We start from the raw sequence: 20,000 nt of genomic DNA on the forward strand, positions 1-20,000 counted from the left end.
TCCCCTATACCCAGGGATAATATATATATATATATATATATATATATATATATATATATATATATATATGTGTGTGTGTGTGTGTGTGTGTGTGTGTGTGTGTGTGTGTGTGTGTGCGTGCGTGCGTGCGTGTGTATGTGTGTGTGTGTGTAATTCAGTCATATAATTCAACCCACACAAATACGAACCATATTCATACTACTACTGCCAACAAAAATACATAAGACAATAGTCCCTCTTTGAAAATAAACCTTAGACCAAGATAATAAACCATACTGGCTGGGGGAGAGGCGAGGCGGAGAGGCGAGGCGGTGGTTTGGTATACTCTCTCGTTCTGGGGGATTGGGTTAGGGGGGCATGGCGAGGTTTGCCTCCTCCTCCGCATTTCATTTAAACTTTCTTCAATATCCTGGTCTACTGGCATGATAAAGGAGTGGTAAGAGGTACGAGCCCCCGTCGGTGAGGTGAGGGACAGGAGGAGGAGGAGGAGGAGGAGGTGGTGGGAAAAAAAGGAAAAAGGGGGAGAAAATGACAAGCGTGTCAGAGGGTGGTTGGTGCCCTGGAGGTGACGCTATCTTAGTGATTAATGAGGAAATGAGAAAGTGATCTGGTGGGAAAAGACATTTATCTCCCGAAAATGATGGGGAGGTTGATCGTAACGTCTCGTGCTCGTACACCGGAGCCCAGCTTATTTGATCGTATTACCGCACCCGTGCACGATGCTTATTTCGTCTCATTTCCGTCTCGTTCGACGTCGCTTTGTCGTGTTCGTATTTTTCGTACTTCCAAGGCGCAAAACTTATTTTGCGTTCGTCGTCTTCTTTCCGTACGCGCGGCATATTGGAGTGCTATTGCACTTGGGTACGATTACCCTACTTGCCTCTTCTTCTCGCTCATTCATACGAAGAGTTACGCATATACTTAAAGATATTGATAATCTTCCAGCCAAACTTGTCTCTATAGAAGCCAGACGAAAGGCTGGAGGGGCGCGTGATTATGGTAGAGGAGGATTCCATCCACAGGGGAAAAGCATCAGCCCAAATGGAAGAGTATTGAGATACAGGTGATATGTGTGTGTGTGTGTGTAAATTTCTGTCTTATATTTGGATAAGTTTCTGGATATGCGTCGTGTAGGTTCCGAAACGCTTTCCATACTCATCTCTCGCGAGCTTATAGCATCTATAGCCTTAAGTAGTTGAATCATCTCTTGAGCTTTATAGTAACTACAGCCACAGGCAATTCAATCATCTCTGACCCTCATTCTATACTACTTGAACCCAAATATCCTGACACAAACACGCAACATACTTCGTCTCTGATGCCAGATAAAAGAGACATGTGAACCTTTCACATAGATCTCCGAAAGCATGATAGAACTGATAACTTAACCAAATTTGCACAAGGGGCTGTTGAACATAATGCTGGGTTGTCAAACAGAAGCTGAAACGCTGCAGTCTGGCCCAGAACGATCAGCAGAAGAGTGCAAATATGAACTAGCAGATCCACTTTCCATCTTGGTGAAAAGTAGCACGTCAAACATTTCCACGTAAGAAGGGATACGATGAGAAGGCTACATACGTCATTGTTAGAGAGAGAGAGAGAGAGAGAGAGAGAGAGAGAGAGAGAGAGAGAGAGAGAGAGAGAGAGAGAGAGAGAGAGAGAGAGAGAGAGAGAGAGAGATTTTAAGCTAAAGATATCATCAACAGTGTAACTTGTTTGGAAACATTGTTGAAAAGAAGGGTGAAGTGTGCAGGCTTGAGATATGGACACACATTAGAGAACCGTGTTCTCGGTCTGAGAGATAAACGGAGCCTTTTATAGAGAGAGATATATATACACACACACACCCAACAAGAGATGGCACAATAGTTTTCTGCAAATGGCACGAACCGTAAAACTTCCAACTGTATCCACGCGTCCCGGCCTATAATATAGATGAGTCGACCGTTAAGAAAAGTTTGTAAACTTTATTGCAATGATTCCATTATGTAATGTTTCATTCATCTAGTCACTGGGGTCTGACAAAGACTCTTTGTGACCTTTATAATAATAATCCTTCTGCACCACGATCCACAGGATGAACCGAGCCACCACAATAGATTAGTAGCTGATAGTTGAGGGGGGGAAAAAAAAAAGTTAAACAGCTTTTGCATTAAACCGTATTTTCCCGTGAACAATGAAACTCTTTTAATCAGGAGAAAGCTTTTCCTTGACCTTCTCTCTCTCTCTCTCTCTTTTTTCTCGGTGGATGTGATCCATCCTGTGTAAACTGGGGAGACGACGGGTAGCAACAGCTGCTGGAAGCGACCCCAGCACTGTAGTGGCGCAGCATCTCGTCTGAGCACTCTAAGGGGACACGAGTGTCTGTACGAATATCCCCGGGTCATCCACACCAGCTGCAGCATCACTGGTTCAATTTTTCTAGTTTGAGGGAATCATCATTGTGTTCATATGTATCTTTTTTTTTTTCATGTATTTATACGTATTCTTTTCTTTCATGTATTTAACTTCATTTTGTGTGCCAGGTCTGTTACTAGTGTTCCTCATACTTTCTTTCCAGAAGAGGAAATTACTCATAATAACTTTGGTGGAACAGAAGCATCATATTCTACAGACTTTTTATCATTCTGTACAGCTACGAGTGGTAATGAATTGGCACAGGAGACAAGTTTTCTGTTAAATGTTGACACGCTATTATCTTACGGCCGTAATGTACGGTGTCTGTAAGTGGTGCTGGTGGGTGGGTGGTGGTGTTAGTGTATAGTAGTGTGGTGGTAATGGAGGCGGGTGGTATTGGTGAGTTGTGGTAGCGAGTGGATGAGGTGGGTGGTAATGATAGGTGGTAACGGTTGAAGTTGGTGCAGGGTGGGTAATGGTGATGCAAGTGGGTGGTGGTGCAGGTGGATGGTGGTAGAGCAAGTGGGTGGTGTTAGCGGATGACGCTAATCGACAGCGGTAGGGGAGGGTGCTAGCTAAGGATGCCTAAGTTCAATATCCGTTTTCCAATGCTGCTGGTGTGGCTGCCGATCCCTGCTTGACTGAAAGCCTGGTTTCAATCTCTGCCGCTCCCCTGCAGCAGACCCGAGAGTGGGAGGAAGGCTCACGACTCGCGCGGTGGCGTTAGGCTTTGGCTCTGCTGTACGTATCGACAACTGAGAGAGAGAGAGAGAGAGAGAGAGAGAGAGAGAGAGAGAGAGAGAGAGAGAGAGAGAGAGAGAGAGAGAGAGAGAGAGAGAGAGAGAGAGAGAGAGAGAGAGAGAGAGAGGAATGAGGGTGGAAGCAAGAAGGGAAGGGGAAGGGATTGGGCATGAGAAAGCAGTGAAGGAGCCAGCCAAAGAGAGGGAGGAGGGAGTGTGGGACAAGGAAGAGAGAGAGAGAGAGAGAGAGAGAGAGAGAGAGAGAGAGAGAGAGAGAGAGAGAGAGAGAGAGAGAGAGAGAGAGAGAGAGAGCGTGTGTGTCAGAGGGAATGGTGACAAAGACAGAGGGGGCGGCCGGCCATATGGAAACTTCTATAAACTCGATTTCAACTTTTCTCTCAGGCAGCAGCGACAAAACCTGCAACACCGACATGTCTACGACTCTTGTAAGGAAGAGTAGGGTCGCCCTCTGGAAGTTCGGACTCGCAAAACAGATAAATCCTCTTGGCGCAGCATATAAACAGGACGCTCCTGTATCACGAGAAGAGGGCTAAATATATGAACATCTTAAGATAGATATATATCAAAGATGATTTGCTTGCATTTGCCTGTCTGTCTAACCGTCTACTTCTCTATCTATCTGAATCTATTTATCTATCAGCGACAGAGAGCTTTTACTTCACAACGGAGTCACTGTTTTTCTGTCCTTTGAGTGATTTTCTTTGGCGCGACTTCAGGACTTGTCTTCGCCATCCTAGTCAACTCAGGTTGGCTATTACAGGGGTTCTTGGTCACCTCTAATTTTTGTTTTCCTTCTTTCTTGTCCTGGTCCCTTTAAGGGTTTCCTGCACGTTTCTGCTCGAGAGAGAGAGAGAGAGAGAGAGAGAGAGAGAGAGAGAGAGAGAGAGAGAGAGAGAGAGAGAGAGAGAGAGAGAGAGAGAGAGAGCTACATTTCTTTACGAGGCTCAACCTCTGGCTGGGATGAAACCAGAGTTTGTATCATCTCGGTTCCATTTCACCTCATACGTGTGGCTTGCCAAATCAGGAGGAAGGTGGCCTCGTTCGGCCTTTGTGAGATGTACTTCATAAATGATCGTAACAGTCCACAAGTTTGTACGTCACTCAGTTTTCTTCCTATGAGGCATAGCGGAAAATTAATTGTGGCTGAGGTGAATGAGGTATGAAAGTGCTAAGTGGGTGACAATGGGTTAATTTCTTTTATGGTTGGGGTGAATCCCTAGTCCTCTCTGGGGTTATGGGGTTGGATGTCAAAAGCTTCCGAGGTTAAGGAGTCACTCTCATAGGTTGCCAGTGTTGGGGTTCAATACTGACCTGCAAGTTTCTGAAGTTAAAGGGTCAGTTAGTTTTGTTTCTTGGGTTAGAGATCAAACTATTAGATTTCTGAGGTCAGAAGAAAGTCATCAAGGATTCTGGGGTTAAACGTTAATCTCTTTACGTTTTTGGAGTTTGTCAGTCACCTAAATTTTTTGGGGTACCATGTCATTCACCGAAGTATCTTGGGTGAGAAGTTAATTCGTATAGGTTTCTGGGGGTTAGAAATCGATCACTTAAGTTACTAAAAGTAGAGGTCAGTCACCTAGGAATCTAGGAGCTTGAGGTGAATCTCCTACGTGTCTGGCATTTAGGCTCACCTGTCTATTTTTTTGTCTGACGCTGTCAAAAGTGAATAAAAAAAGAAAGAAGGAAGCAAACTGTACGATTAAATTGACGCCGCGAAGGCTGATTCCAGCAATGCCAGTCATCTGCTGTTTCCAAAGAGCACCTGTGTGGAGAATCGAGAGATGCAGCGGCTCTCTTAGCCTTCCTGTGCTAGTGTTGTACGGTCACCTCCTCTCCACGTCCCCCTCCCTCACCCTTGAAACGGCAGCAAAACTGCCTCATTTTCAGGGCGAGAATTCCATTAAAATTTCTTGCCACACACCCGTCTCTCCATGGCCTTCCTACATATGACATACAGAACGGCCTCCCTCGCTTCCACTACCTAGATGCAACCTCTCTCCCCAATATTCTTTTTTCTCTCTCTTTTCCATCAGCTCTTACGGATCTTAATTTGTTTTTCGTCTATCTCTTTTATCCCGGGCCGGCTCTTTCCTGGCCAAGACCCCGACTTCCCCTCAACACACACACACAAGAGATTACGGCGTTTTCATCTCTCGTTAGAAACATGCTGTAGACAATGCACCAGCCGCGCATTTCTCTTCCCTATGGTCTGCCATTTTTCATCCCGATAAAAGCTAATGAAAATTTCCATCATCTTAATCCTTCAAGTGTGTGTTTTTTATTTCTCATGTTTACTTCTACTGAGATTACTCTTTCCTTTTCATCTCGTGTCTGGGGAAATATGTCTTCGAGGACTCTTTAATCTAAACTTTCTTATTACTTTGTGCCCCGATGTTTTACTTCTCAGAACCGCTGTGGTTATTGTGGTCTCGTCTCCAGCTGGGTATGATATTCCTGACCCCCATCTGAAGATGGCCTTTGATATTCTCGACCCCATCTGAAGATGGCCTTTGATATTCTCGACCCCATCTGAAGATGGCCTTTGATATTCTTGACCCCCATCTGAAGATGGCTTTTGTTATTCTCGACCCCCATCTGAAGATGGCCTTTGATATTCTCGACCCCCATCTGAAGATGGCCTTTGATATTCTCGACCCCCATCTGAAGATGGCCTTTGATATTCTCGACCCCCATCTGAAGATGGCCTTTGATATTCTCGACCCCCATCTGAAGATGGCCTTTGATATTCTCGACCCCCATCTGAAGATGGCCTTGATATTCTCGACCCCCATCTGAAGATGGCTTTTGATATTCTCGACATCTGAAGATGGCCTTTGATATTCTCGACCCCATCTGAAGATGGCCTTGATATTCTCGACCCCGGTCTGAAGATGGCCTTTGATATTCTCGACCCCCATCTGAAGATGGCCTTTGATATTCTCGACCCCCATCTGAAGATGGCCTTTGATATTCTCGACCCCATCTGAAGATGGCCTTGATATTCTCGACCCCCGTCTGAAGATGGCCTTTGATATTCTCGACCCCCATCTGAAGATGGCCTTTGATATTCTCGACCCCCATCTGAAGATGGCCTTGATATTCTCGACCCCCATCTGAAGACGGCCTTGATATTCTCGACCCCCATCTGAAGATGGCCTTTGATATTCTCGACCCCATCTGAAGATGGCCTTTGATATTCTCGACCCCATCTGAAGATGGCCTTTGATATTCTCGACCCCATCTGAAGATGGCCTTGATATTCTCGACCCCATCTGAAGATGGCCTTTGATATTCTCGACCACATCTGAAGATGGCCTTGATTTTCTCGACCCCATCTGAAGATGGCCTTGATATTCTCGACCCCATCTGAAGATGGCCTTTGATACTCTCGACCCCATCTGAAGATGGCCTTTGATATTCTCGACCCCATCTGAAGATGGCCTCGATATTCTCGACCCCATCTGAAGATGGCCTTTGATATTCTCGACCCCCATCTGAAGATGGCCTTTGATATTTTCGACCCCATCTGAAGATGGCCTTGATATTCTCGACCCCATCTGAAGATGGCCTTTGATATTCTCGATCCCATCTGAAGATGGCCTTGATATTCTCGACCCCCATCTGAAGATGGCCTTTGATATTCTCGACCCCATCTGAAGATGGCCTTGATATTCCCGACCCCATCTGAAGATGGCCTTTGATATTCTCGACCCCATCTGAAGATAGGTATGATATTCTCGACCGCATCTGAAGATAGGTATGATATTCTCGACCCCATCTGAAGATAGGTATGATAGCTCCGACCCCATTTGAAGATGGCTTTGATACTCTCGACTCATCGGAAGACAGGTATGATATTCTCGACTCCATCTGAAGATAGCTTTAATATTCTCTTCCCCATCGTTAAGTTGGGTATAATATTCTCGACCTCACCTAAGACAGGTATGATATTCTCGACCCCATCTGAAGCTAGGTATGATATTCCCGACCTCATCTAAAGATAGGTATGATATTCTCGACCCTCTGAAGATAGGTATGATATTCTCGACCTTCTGAAGATAGGGTATGATATTCTCGACCTCATCTAAAGATAGGTATGATATTCTCGACCCTCTGAAGATAGGGATGATATTCTCGACTCCATCTGAAGTTAAATTTGATATTGGACTCTTCCCCGCCTCAAAAAAAAAAAAAAAAAAAAAAAATATTCGTGTGTAACAGTCCATGGTACAAAACCATTTGCAACGCGACAAATTTCATTCTTCCTTCTCACATTGAGATCTTTATTGCATGATCAAGTACACGGGAGTGCGGGCCCTTCTTCAAGACTTCTGGGTTCTGAGATATATTTTCAAGAAACACAACGCACGCTCATGTTGGCTACGCGCTTACCAGAATATTTTTGATCTAGATTACCTCGTTGCGTGGAAAATATATAAAGAGAAGGTTCGACTCGTCTACCTCCTTGTACCCTAAATGTTTTCGTGTTTTCGACAGTTCTCTCATAATCTCTCTCTCTCTCTCTCTCTCTCTCTCTCTCTCTCTCTCTCTCTCTCTCTTAAAAGAAAGGAAATTCTGTGTCTAGCAATGTTAAAGATCCTCTCCCTCTACATATCCTGGTGTTCAGTGTCGCAGCGGCATATATATATATATATATATATATATATATATATATATATATATATATATATATATATATATATATATATATATATGTGAAGCGTCTGGGATAAACCTTGGAAAGCTGTGTAGGTATGTATATTTGCGTGTGTGGACGTATGTATATACATGTGTATGGGGGTGGGTTGGGCCATTTCTTTCGTCTGTTTCCTTGCGCTACCTCGCAAACGCGGGAGACAGCGACAAAGCAAAAAAAAAAAAAAAAAAAAAAAAAAAAATATATATATATATATATATATATATATATATATATATATATATATATATATATATATATATATATATACACACACACACACACACACACACACATCAAATGACATTTCTATACACAATGGATATATGGCTTTCATGAGGTCTATATATATAAGCGAACTGTTGAAATGTTTCATGATTAATTTGAACGATATCTGATTCATACGGTATATATCATCGCCCTTCCTAACGTAATAAATTTAACGCATATTCCAGTACCTCATGAAGCCTAACACATACACGAACACGGACATTAATGACATTTATCAAATGTATATGACGCATTTATATTTTTTTCAATTTCTGGACGGAACTGGCACAGGAATTATAGTTATATAATATGATGCATTTATATTTCTTTTTCCCTTCGGACGGAACTTGTGCATGCATTACATTAATCATATATTAGATGACGTATTTAGCTGTACCCTTAAATAGCCAAAAATATTCTTTGATTAGGGATTGTTTCACCGATAAGAAATATCATCTTACACTTCGTCCCTTGTGTGCTCTCAGTCTTCTCTAGCAGTCATATAACTCTGTTCCCGTTATGGTATTCAGTAATATTCTTCGCCAGCAAGTAACAGTGAGTTTGTTGTTCTCTGGCGTATTTCTGTTGTTTAACACTTTGCTATGTGATGAGTCTTTAGCAGGACCTCTGCACCTCGTGTGCATAAGGGTAATTTTCACTATGTAACTATATAATCGTTACCTGTTTTGCAAGCGGTAAAAAGTTTGTCTCTTAAAGAGACTGTGAGGTTCGAGGAAAAACACAGGCAGGTCAATCGCTCCTCATTTCAGCCGTGCAAGGAAATATCATCAATTATCATACAGTAAAAAAAAAAAAAAAGGAAAAACACAAAAACTAAATCCAAATTGCTTCCAGAGCTTTGCTTTATATCTCGATGAATGCAAATATTGCAAGAGTAAAAACCCTTCAACACGAAACTAACCCCGCATCCCCTGTGGTCTGTCGACGGGTAATTTATACAGAACAATTGCCAACTGTTGTATATATCAACAATATGAAGCCCGCAGCAGCAGCCATCCCCCCCCGCAAGCAAGTTCCTGGGGGGGAAAAAAATCTGAACCACTTTGGGGAAAAAAGTATGACACGAACATTAGCATGGAAGAGGTATCAGTGTGCTGCGAGAGGACCAGTTCGTCAATATGTTATGAACGCTGTCTTGCGTTCAGTTATAATGCAATTCTCCAGCAGCAGCGAGGGACGAAGACTGTTTCAATTTCTTTTACACAGCGCGTTTAACGTATATAATAGATGTTCTTCGTAAAGCCTTTGATTAAAAGCAAGCGTACTGAGCTGAACAATTCTTCCACTTCATATTCTTTCTGGTTCTTAACCAGAATCATCTCCATTAATTTCGGCAACTCTTACCCTTCCTCTGCTCTTTTCTGGTTCTTAACCAGAATCATCTCCAGTAATTTCGGCAACTCTTACCCTTCCTCTGCTCTCTTTTCGGACCTGAACGCTCTATACTTATCTATCCAACTGGCAAACCCGATTGCTTCGGCACCTTTAACTCTGCTCTATATTGATTCGATATCTCGTTCTTTTCCCGTCCACCAACAACCTCCTTCCACCGAGCCCACGCCCTCTTCTACATTTCCTACCTACAGGGGCCTCTGAGAACTCTTCTCCCAGCCATACAAGTGGCTACGCAAGGCGTTATGGTCCGCACGGCATACTTTCTCCTGCTCCGAGGGAGTGTGCTCTGGGCGAGCACAGGCCCTTTGCTCGTCTATATCATGTTTAAACGTCTATATTTTTCCTCGTTCTTGGAAGCACGCCTTGGCGTAGCCAGTCTCACAGGAAGGCAATCATTCTAAACCTCTTAACTATCATCCAACCGCTCTTTCACTTCCGTTGTCTTTAAAGCCTTCCAATCTTGCCTAGACTCTTAACTTCTCAATCCCTTAGACTCCATTCTTTTAGAATTACAGCTTTCCAAGTGCAAGGTCTACCGGCAATTGTCCCTCCCGTGTGACTCACCTGTGGTCCTCCTGTCTCAAGAGATCTATGGTGAATCGTTTGTCCTGGTCCTCGACATCTCCATAGTATATGGGGGAGCAGCTGGAACATAGGATCACAAGATGGTGAGCAAGAAAATAGGTAAATAAAAAAGGAAAGAATATATATATACAGTGAATGAGAACACTGACAAAAGTTATCATCCATACAATCATAACTAGAAAGTTTTAAGCAAAAAAATAGATTAGCTGCCTTCAAGGGCTAAAACCCCAAATATTTTGCTTTTATTTTTTGTAATTACCTTTTCGTGGTAATCCTAATTCTGTCACTGTTCCGTAATTGTGGCTACATTTTGTGACTAGCAGAATTTTTGTTTTTGTAATAGAAAATTTTCTTTGTTTCATTTAAGAGAAAGATAAGTGGACAGTTGAAGCTTCGAGTCTGCTGCCATAATCTTGGATCATTCGTTCCAAGTCTGGGCTTCTTCCGAAGGTAACCTGCGTGCTTGATGGTCCCTAACACGTAGCCTTCATCTCTGGGGGGAGGAGAAGGATAATGATGAACTTGGTCAGAATTTACTCTGTATGATCAACATAACATGGGCTACACTGATCTCAGAAAATGCTTTTTGTTTTGTTTTGTTTCTGGTCTGTCCCTTTTTCTGTTGTTGGGTGTAGCTTGTTGACTATTTCTATGACCCTAGCAGGTGGTAGACCTAAAGCCCAAACAACCAATCAACTAATTACATAAGTATGTAGTCTATGAATCATCTTGAACATCTGAAGAATGTGTTTAAAAAGATTTTTAGGACGATGGTTTTGATTTGTCAATGGCGGCCTTGATGACTCTAGCATTTCAATGGCCTAAAGCCATTTAATCAACTAACCAAGATAAGTTTTCAGGACCATATAACCATGCAGTGATTGCGTGTTTATCGTCACCGAATTATCTTGAACACACTGAAAAAAACTGTGCATGATCTTTCGACTCCAGACAGCCTTTAATGACCCCTAACATTCGACAGGTTTAAAGCCCGAATGACACAACCAATCGAGCTGGTTATAATGACTATAGGATCAAACGGTACGCACGCACCTACCTTCAAAGAATCAATCGAAGGTAAAAAGAATATTTTGTGTACCTTGAGGCGAGGAAGAAATATGAATACACACACACACACACACACACACACACATATATATATATATATATATATATATATATATATATATATATATATATATATATATATATATATATATATATATACATACATAAAAGGATATACCTCGGTTTTCAACGACAGAAACTTGTGATCGGAGACAAAATTTTTTTTTCTCGGCGAAGCTGTACTACAAATGCAGATGGCTTTTGTCGCGTTATCACTGAGGGAGAATTTTGTATGCATCACATGTAAGCGGCTTGCCCGTATCTGAATACTGAAACTGAAGCCTGGAACCTTTTTTTTTTTACATAAACGTGAATACTGGGAAACGAAAGAAGTAGCGTTGGCGCCGCCTCGCGAAGCCCTCGTCCAAATAAAATATCATGGATTTCCCTCGCAGTCTTACCGTCTGCTTGCTTGTCTGTTTCCTGGCTGTTACCACTAATTCAGTTCAGCTTCCTTGTTAACTCTCTATAACTAAGGGCCATGATAGCTGCATCTGTTTACTTTAATATCTTTATCATACATCAATCCGAGTAATTTACTGAAGTTTCTAATTTCACACACACACACACACACACACATATCATACTCGGCCGCCAGTTTCCGCTTTAGCGAGGTAGCGCCAGGAATAGGCAAAGAATGGCCACATCCGGTCACATCCATTCTCTAGCTCTTTTGTGCAATGCACCTAAACGACAGCTCCCTATCCAACACCAAGCCTCATAGACCCTTTCCATACCCTGGTTCAGTCCACTGACAGCACATGACCCACGTAAATCCCGTGAACGCCTTTCACCCTCCTGCATGTTTAGTATATATATATATATATATATATATATATATATATATATATATATATATATATATATATAGGAAAATAAATTCATAACTTTTTGCAAGGGACAAAACTTCAAGACAACAGAGTATGCTGCTAAAAACTGATCCATGGAGATGCATATGAAATCATCCGATGAAATGCTATAACCTGGTCATCTTGGCTGCGAATACGATCACAACCGAAGGATGAAGATCTATAACCGGTTACGTTCTCTCTCATCTGAAGTCGGCCAAATCAGAGAACAATATAGAACTGAGTGATGGATGTGGGCCAAAGTTCGCTGGTGTCTTTAAGTGCTCAGCCTCCACGATATACTTTTGAATAGTTTCCAAACTTTATATATAAAAGTGTGAGAGAAGAATTTGAATGAAGTCCTTCGCTGAGAGAATTTCCAAGCTGTCGAGAGTGCCAGTTTCGGAGAAGGAGGAGGGGGGTTGGGTAAGGGGGTCTGCAGCGTCAGCATATCTCCCTGGTCATCTGCTCAGACGCCCGTACACTCCTCCCCTTCGCTTGAGGATGTTTTGTGTTATGGCTAGACGCTTACGTAGCGCCGCACGATCGTCAGGATTCACAGCTTCAGTAAGGTTACAAGGGAGATGCAACATCTCGAAGAGGAGGGAGGAGGATATCATCGAGTTGCGCTGGGTAAGGTATATACTTAGGTACCTGGGTATATCATTTTCTTCACAACCTTCATCCGTCTCTTTCTACCACCTACTCTCATTGCGATACTCAAACATCTTACTTTGGACATAGGCAATATCAGTGTCTCTTTTCTTTTCCTGTAAATTCGGTGCAATTTTCCTGAACTAGCATAACGCTTTACGACTATTCACCAATGAGAATACTTTCATATCTTCAGTCAGTAATACGATACATTCCTTGTGCTTTCAAAGGATGTCATAGAGTCTACATAGTGAAAGTGTAGGTGTTCTTATAAATCATATTCAACACTTGGAGAAGGTTTTAAAAGATTTTTTCGGCTTGGTTGATGCAGTTTGACACAGTCGGCCTTACTGACCCTGGAAGCTGATAACCTCAGAGCTCAACGAAGCCCTAAACAAGATCCGTTAATACAACCAGAGAACTATGCGTCATGAGACGAAAGGCCAGAGCTAGGATTGGACCTGGCGAATCATTAACAATATGAACTCAAAAGTATCCAAGAGTCAATGGAGGACAGGACATGTAATGTCAAGGGTCTATACCAGGACATCGCCCCGTGAATCGTAAATAACATGATCGTCTAGGAACGAAAAGAAAAGATTTTTATTACACTTGGTCCCTGAGGGTCGCGGGGAAAAGCTTATCCTCGACCTCTTGAATTTCACTTGAAATATCGGGTCGAAACAGTTATACCTTCACACTTACGTAACCCCCAACCATGGGACTCGAACCCCAGCATCCCGTCAATAGAGTCTACCCCCAGTGTGACAACACCTGTGATGACGACTGGGCAAAATAACCACTGTGAAGATTTTTCTTTTTCCTCCCCCCTTAGATGGCACTGTGTAAAATCGGGATGTCCGTACCTCATTTTCTATATATTGAGGTGGGACACGGGGAGGTCTCTGTGGATTGGCTGAAGGATAAATTCTTTTTCTCGTCTACCTTTTTTTTTTTTCTTTCAACTTTCCAGCCACTTTGGCAGTTTCAGAGGTGACTTGAATTTTGTGTCTGACCATATGTTTACTCTCTCTTATTCTGTATATTTGTACATATCATGTTAGCTGGTTATTTGAACTATCATAATTTCTGATAAGTGTTTGAATCATGCCCGACATTTGTCAGCTTTTATCATATTTTTCATTTCCATAACTTGGTTTCACTTATGTCTATTTAAACCTCAACCAATATGTATAATTGCCAGCCATTTTGCGTGATAACTAATGCTTGCATTATACTGTGTAATGCTCGCCTTCATGATCGACAGACCGATCGTGTCATGGCTCCGTCGTGCAATATTGATAAATTCTGCCTATGTTCTAATCTCTTCGTGATGCTATCTCTCTTTCCACAGTTAGCTGGCAGAAATACAATACCTGGAACTAATTGTCTCAGGATATATCATCATGTGTATTAATGTAATCCAGATCATGTGGCATGAAAGTCGATGCATAATTACATTTTTTCTATAAATATTAAGATATCAGACCACCGGTGAGATGGACGATAAATGTATTACGATCCATCAATCTTTTTTTTTTTTAATGAGATTTCCTGCACAAGTTGACCTTCGCCACACACTGATTTCCCGGTCCTATTTTAAGGGAGTGGACTCGAAGTTCTGGTGGACTTGAAGGTGAGGTGGACTCGAAGTTATGGTGGACTCGAAGGTGAGGTGGACTCGAAGGTGAGGGTGGACTCGAAGTTGTGGTGGACTCGAAGGTGAGGTGGGCTCGAAGTTGTGGTGGACTCGAAGGTGAGGTGGACTCGAAGTTGTGGTGGACTCGGAGTGGTGGGCTCGAAGTTGTGGTGGACTTGAAGGTGAGGTGGACTCGAAGTTGTGGTGGACTCGAAGGTCAGGTGGACTCGAAGTTGTGGTGGACTCGAAGGTGAGGTGGACTCGAAGCTGTGGTGGACTCGAAGGTGTGGTGGACTCAACGTTGTGGTGGACAGGCGATGGAGACGTTGGAGACCCGAGGGGAAAATGTGGTTGATTTCGTTATCCCCGAAAGAAATTGTGACAACCATGGCTAGACTCCCTTCAAGTCCCTAACTTAGTTCCTCGATACTGCAATTCTTTTTTTTCTTTCTTTAAGGTTTCATCCGTAAGGAAGGAGAAATGACGTTTCTTCCTTTTTTAATATTCCAATGAACACTATTATGTTCCATCTTCTTATTCCTAAGCCGATCGACTTGCAACTTTGGAAATCTAAATTTGCTAAGAGCCATTTTCTTCCCCATTTTCTTTTATAAAAAACTGAGTTTACTGGGTCAGGGGACAAACCTTATAACTTTCAACTCCCGCCATCTGACAAGAAGAAGAATAACACTTTTACTTCACTGCGAGGCTGATGGGTTAGTCTGTCGGTTATTTGGGCTACAGGACTATCAACTACCCGGGTTTCTTCGGGCATTAACGTCAAGTTATAACTACCATTCTGAAGGTAAAACTCGAACACCCTCTTCAGGTGTTCAAAATTACCTAGGACCATACACGTTCCCTCTTCATACTTATGGCCCTTGTGTGGAGGTAAATAGACGAGACATTTGCCTTTTTTCAATATAAAGTTTGAATTTCATTTAGTCCTCTTATCAGGTACTTATGGTTGGTTGGTTTAGTTGTTTGGCCTATTAACTGCCAGGGCCATAAGTCTGACAAGCTACAGCTACCAACATAAAGATCATAAGCACATTCTAAAGGTGTTAAGGATAATTCTAACACCACATACACTCTCTTTATGCATGTGGACCACCATCAGTCACCGATGGTTCTAGAACCTGGAATTGTGCGCCTTGGATGAAATGAGCTTCAAAACACGTTCATTATATTACAGGAAAAAGTTTTCCATAGTTAAACTTGAGTCATCAGTGTACAAATAGATGAAGGTCAAAGGAAAAAATTCGGAAGGTCTGTCTGTAGTATAGATGTTTACCGAGGCGAACGTACGTTGTATGCTTAAGTGACATTCCTGACTTTGATCACGCGTGGATATTACCAGGTTTCACGAATGCGTATCTTCAGGTGATTCAATCCTCGTAAAAGTAACGGGAAAAGGTTTTGATTTCACCCATCCATCGGCAGTTTTAAGTGGGTATCAAAAAGTTTAAAAAGGGAGGCGTCAGTACACACGACCAAGCCTCATACCGACCCTCGACACAGTTCAGCTGGCTCTGTGAAGCTAAAACGCCCTCACACATATCCTAGCCAATTCATATCAAGTTTCACCGGAGCCCATGAAAGTCTAAATAAGTTCTGGGAGATCCCACAAATACCTCACAAATCCCATAAAGCTCCCCACCTCCCTCGATTGGTATCTATATACGCCTCACGGGACCTAATAAGCCCTGACAAATGCCATCAATACACCAATAGAGCCAACAGATCCCAGCAGATCCCCCTAGGATGTCAACATTCCCTGAAAGTTCCAAGCGCGACCCAAAGGTTTCTGGGAGACTTTCAGTAAACTCAAAAACCTCTTGCAAGTTAGGAAGATCCAACCGATCCTACAGATCCCTAGCAGGTTTGTAACAGTTAACGTGAGGTATCCTAAAGCATCTGTAAGCCCTGGCAGACCTTATGAAGGGCCCACATTAGATCCTATGAGCCCTGACATGATCTGCCAAGGTCATTGGACCTCAGGAGCTTCAACGGATACTCCATGGGACCAGGCACGGGCCAGGTAGGTCACACAGACCAAGCATCAACATACTCAAGCAGGAGGCAACAGGCCCAGTTGGACTGTATTATCTCTGGCATGATTAATAAAGCCATGATAGTCCCCCTGTACACTCGGCGTGTCCAAGGAGGTTCCGATAGTCCTAAGTAGGTTTGGCACGCCACAACAGCCTCTTGTAGCCTTTCTGTATGCTCTTCGGACTCCTCGTTAGTTCCTCTCGTAGTAAGGAGCAACAGGACACAGGAGGCTCCGGCTGGTGGCGCGGGTCGCGGGAAATATCGAAGAAACTAGTGAGTCAAGAGTGGAATTTTTTTTTCTTATAAATGTTGCCAGCGGGACGGGAATACTAAGCACGACGAGGACGACGACAACGACGCCTAAGTGTTGATGATGGGCAACAGGGACAGGAGGCCCCATGTCGGCCAGGGCGCCGCTACCTTCCTCCTGCCTCTTTCTTCTCAAGAATACGGAACATCTCCCAGGTTTAAAGAGACCTTACTATCACTTTCTTCATCCGTGAAGAGGTGTTACTGAAATGTTCATTGTAAGTGTATATCTTTTCTTTGTCTTATTATATATATATATATATATATATATATATATATATATATATATATATATATATATATATATATATATATATATATATAATGTAAGTAATGAAAGGGTAAAAGAGAGGTGTAGTAATAAAAAGAGTGCGGTTGAGAAAGCTGAAAAGCTTGTGCTGAAATGGTGTGGACATACGGATAGAATGAGTGAGGAAAGGTCAACAAAGAGGATAAATTCATCGGAAGTGGATGGAACAAAGAGAATGGGGAGACCATACTGATGATGGAAGGGTGGAGTGAAAATGATTTTCATCGATCGGAGACAACATGCAGGAGGGTGAAAGACGTGCACAGGATAGAGTAAATTGAAACCATATGGTATACAGGGGTCGACGTGCTATCAATGGACGGAACCAGGGCATATGAAGCGACCGGGGTAAAACATGGAAAAGTCTTTGGGGGCCTGGTTATGGAGAAAACGCAGTGGTTTCGAAACATTACAACTGATAGACAGAACATGGATGTGAACGGATGCGACCTTTCTTCGTCTGTTCACGGCGCTAGCGCGGGAAACGTCGATCACGTACGAAAGAAGAGGAGTCTGTTGTTTGACTACATCTGGAGAGGATCGCCAAAGAAACACCAGGGAACGTAGGTGGAAACCTCAGCATACCATCATCACCAGTTCTAGAGCCACTGGTCTACGACAGAACTTATTTGTATCGGTGTCGTGTTAGTTACTATTGCTGGCTGCTATTGACCGACCCCAAAGGGCAGGAGGAACACACATCTCTACACTAATATGGGGTAAAACTTTTACAGAAACACGGGGGAACAAACTTTTACACGCACACTGGGTAACACACTTCTACACCCAAACACGGGGGAAACAAAATCGTTCACAAGCACGGGGTAACACACTTCTGCGCCCAAACACGGGGTAAAACACTTCTGCGCCCAAACACGGGGTAAAACACTTCTGCACCCAAACACGGGGTAACACACTTTTGCACCCAAACACGGGGTAACACACTTCTGCGCCCAAACACGGGTTAACACACTTCTGCGCCCAAACACGGGGTAACACACTTCTACACCCAAACACGGGGTAACACACTTATGCGCCCAAACACGGGGTAACACACTTCTACACCCAAACACGGGGTAACACTTATGCACCCAAACACGGGGTAACACACTTCTACACCCAAACACCGGGTAACACACTTATGCACCCAAACACGGGGTAACACACTTCTACACCCAAACACGGGGTAACACTTATGCACCCAAACACGGGGTAACACACTTCTGCACCCAAACACGGGGTAACACACTTATGCACCCAAACACGGGGTAACACTTACTTCTGCACACAAACACGGGGCAAACACACTTCTGCACACAAACACGGGGCAACACACACCTCTGCACAAACGTGGGGAAGAAACACTTCTTGTACAGAAATACGGTATAGACAAGCCTCTTACAAAGCTACCCTGGGGTCCCGGAGCGAGTTCACCGATAGAAGGCCCAGGAAATCCCATTATCAATTTGTTTTACAGACATGGCTAGAATGCTTGAGTCTCCGTGTTTGCATAAGGTTAAAGGTGCTGTGTTTGGAAGTGTGTGTGTGTTCTTTTTTTTTTTCGAGACTGAGTCTTTGGGATTTGGACTGTGTTCTGTCTTTATCATCCAGTTGGAACGTGGAATGGTGTTCTGTCCGGAACATAAGGTGTTCTAAGTGGATCAGACGATTCTTTTTTTTTCTTAAATTGGAATGTACGGTATTTGGCTGGAACTTTAGATCTTAGTCTTGATTATAAAGAATTTTGGCGGGAAATGTAAAAACTTTCACATCAATAACGTTACTTGGCTGGAACTTTAGATATTTTGTCTGGAACGTAAGGCATAGTGGTTGAAACTTTCGATATTTCTCTGAAAAATAAAGTATTTTCGCTTAAACTTTAGACATTTTGTTTAATATAAAAGTACAATGATTGAAACTTTAAAACTTCGTCTGAAATTTGTGTATTTTGACCGAAAGAAATATGGCATATTGGCTGGAAGGTCAGAATACATAGTCTGGAACTAAAGCTAACTACAACACTCCGGGCTTCGTCCTCAGCTGGGTCTGTACTCCGCTGAATCTTAAGCTTCAAGTGTTTCAAAAAGACCTTACAGTGTTTACAATGTTAAGTTTCAGATAGCCTAGCCTTGCGTAATACCCTAACGATAAATAGGTTAAGATACTCGAATTCGAATCACAGTGTAGCAGACAACGTCATTCAAGAAATGTCTGAATGAATGAAGCACCGAATTTAAATGCTACTGAGACGCTGTGTTTAACTATCAATGATGCGTCGTTTACATTTCTCTGAAGATATATCATTTTTTTTTTTAAATATGTGTGACGCGCCTGGTTGAAAGGTCTCCGATGCACTGAATATAAATATCTACCACGATCGGAATTCAAACGTCTGCGACGTCCATAGCCCGAATGTCGACAACAGTATCTCCAACGCGTCAAGTTTAAACGTCTTAACCGCTAAATTTAAATGTCACTAACGGGGCCGAGGATCAGCGTTCGTGACGCGCAATGAATTTATATATGGCGTTTCTTCTCTGGATAGATTAGGTATTCTTTCTCAGATTTAAGACACTTTTGAAATTGGCGTTTCTTATCTGGATAGGTTAGGGGTTCTTTCTCAGATTTAAGACACTTTTGGAATTAAGGTGTCATGTTTGGAATTAAAGATGTCGGGAGGAAAATAAAGCTCAACTCGCCGAAAAACATACAGTACCTTTCCTTTGTTTTGTTCCTTTCCCCCCCAAAAAAAACGTTTCTCTAGCTTACGTTTAGAACTCCATTATCAAAAAGATGATGAGGTAGATAAATTTCTCTGATGGATTATCTTTAAACAAGGACTTTGGTATATATGAGGTAGATAAATTTCTCTAATGGATTATCTTTAAACAAGGACTTTGGTATATATGAGGTAGATAAATTTCTCTGATGG

This window comes from Panulirus ornatus, chromosome 13 (assembly GCF_036320965.1).
Source record: "Panulirus ornatus isolate Po-2019 chromosome 13, ASM3632096v1, whole genome shotgun sequence".
Classification (NCBI taxonomy): Eukaryota; Metazoa; Arthropoda; class Malacostraca; order Decapoda; family Palinuridae; genus Panulirus; species Panulirus ornatus.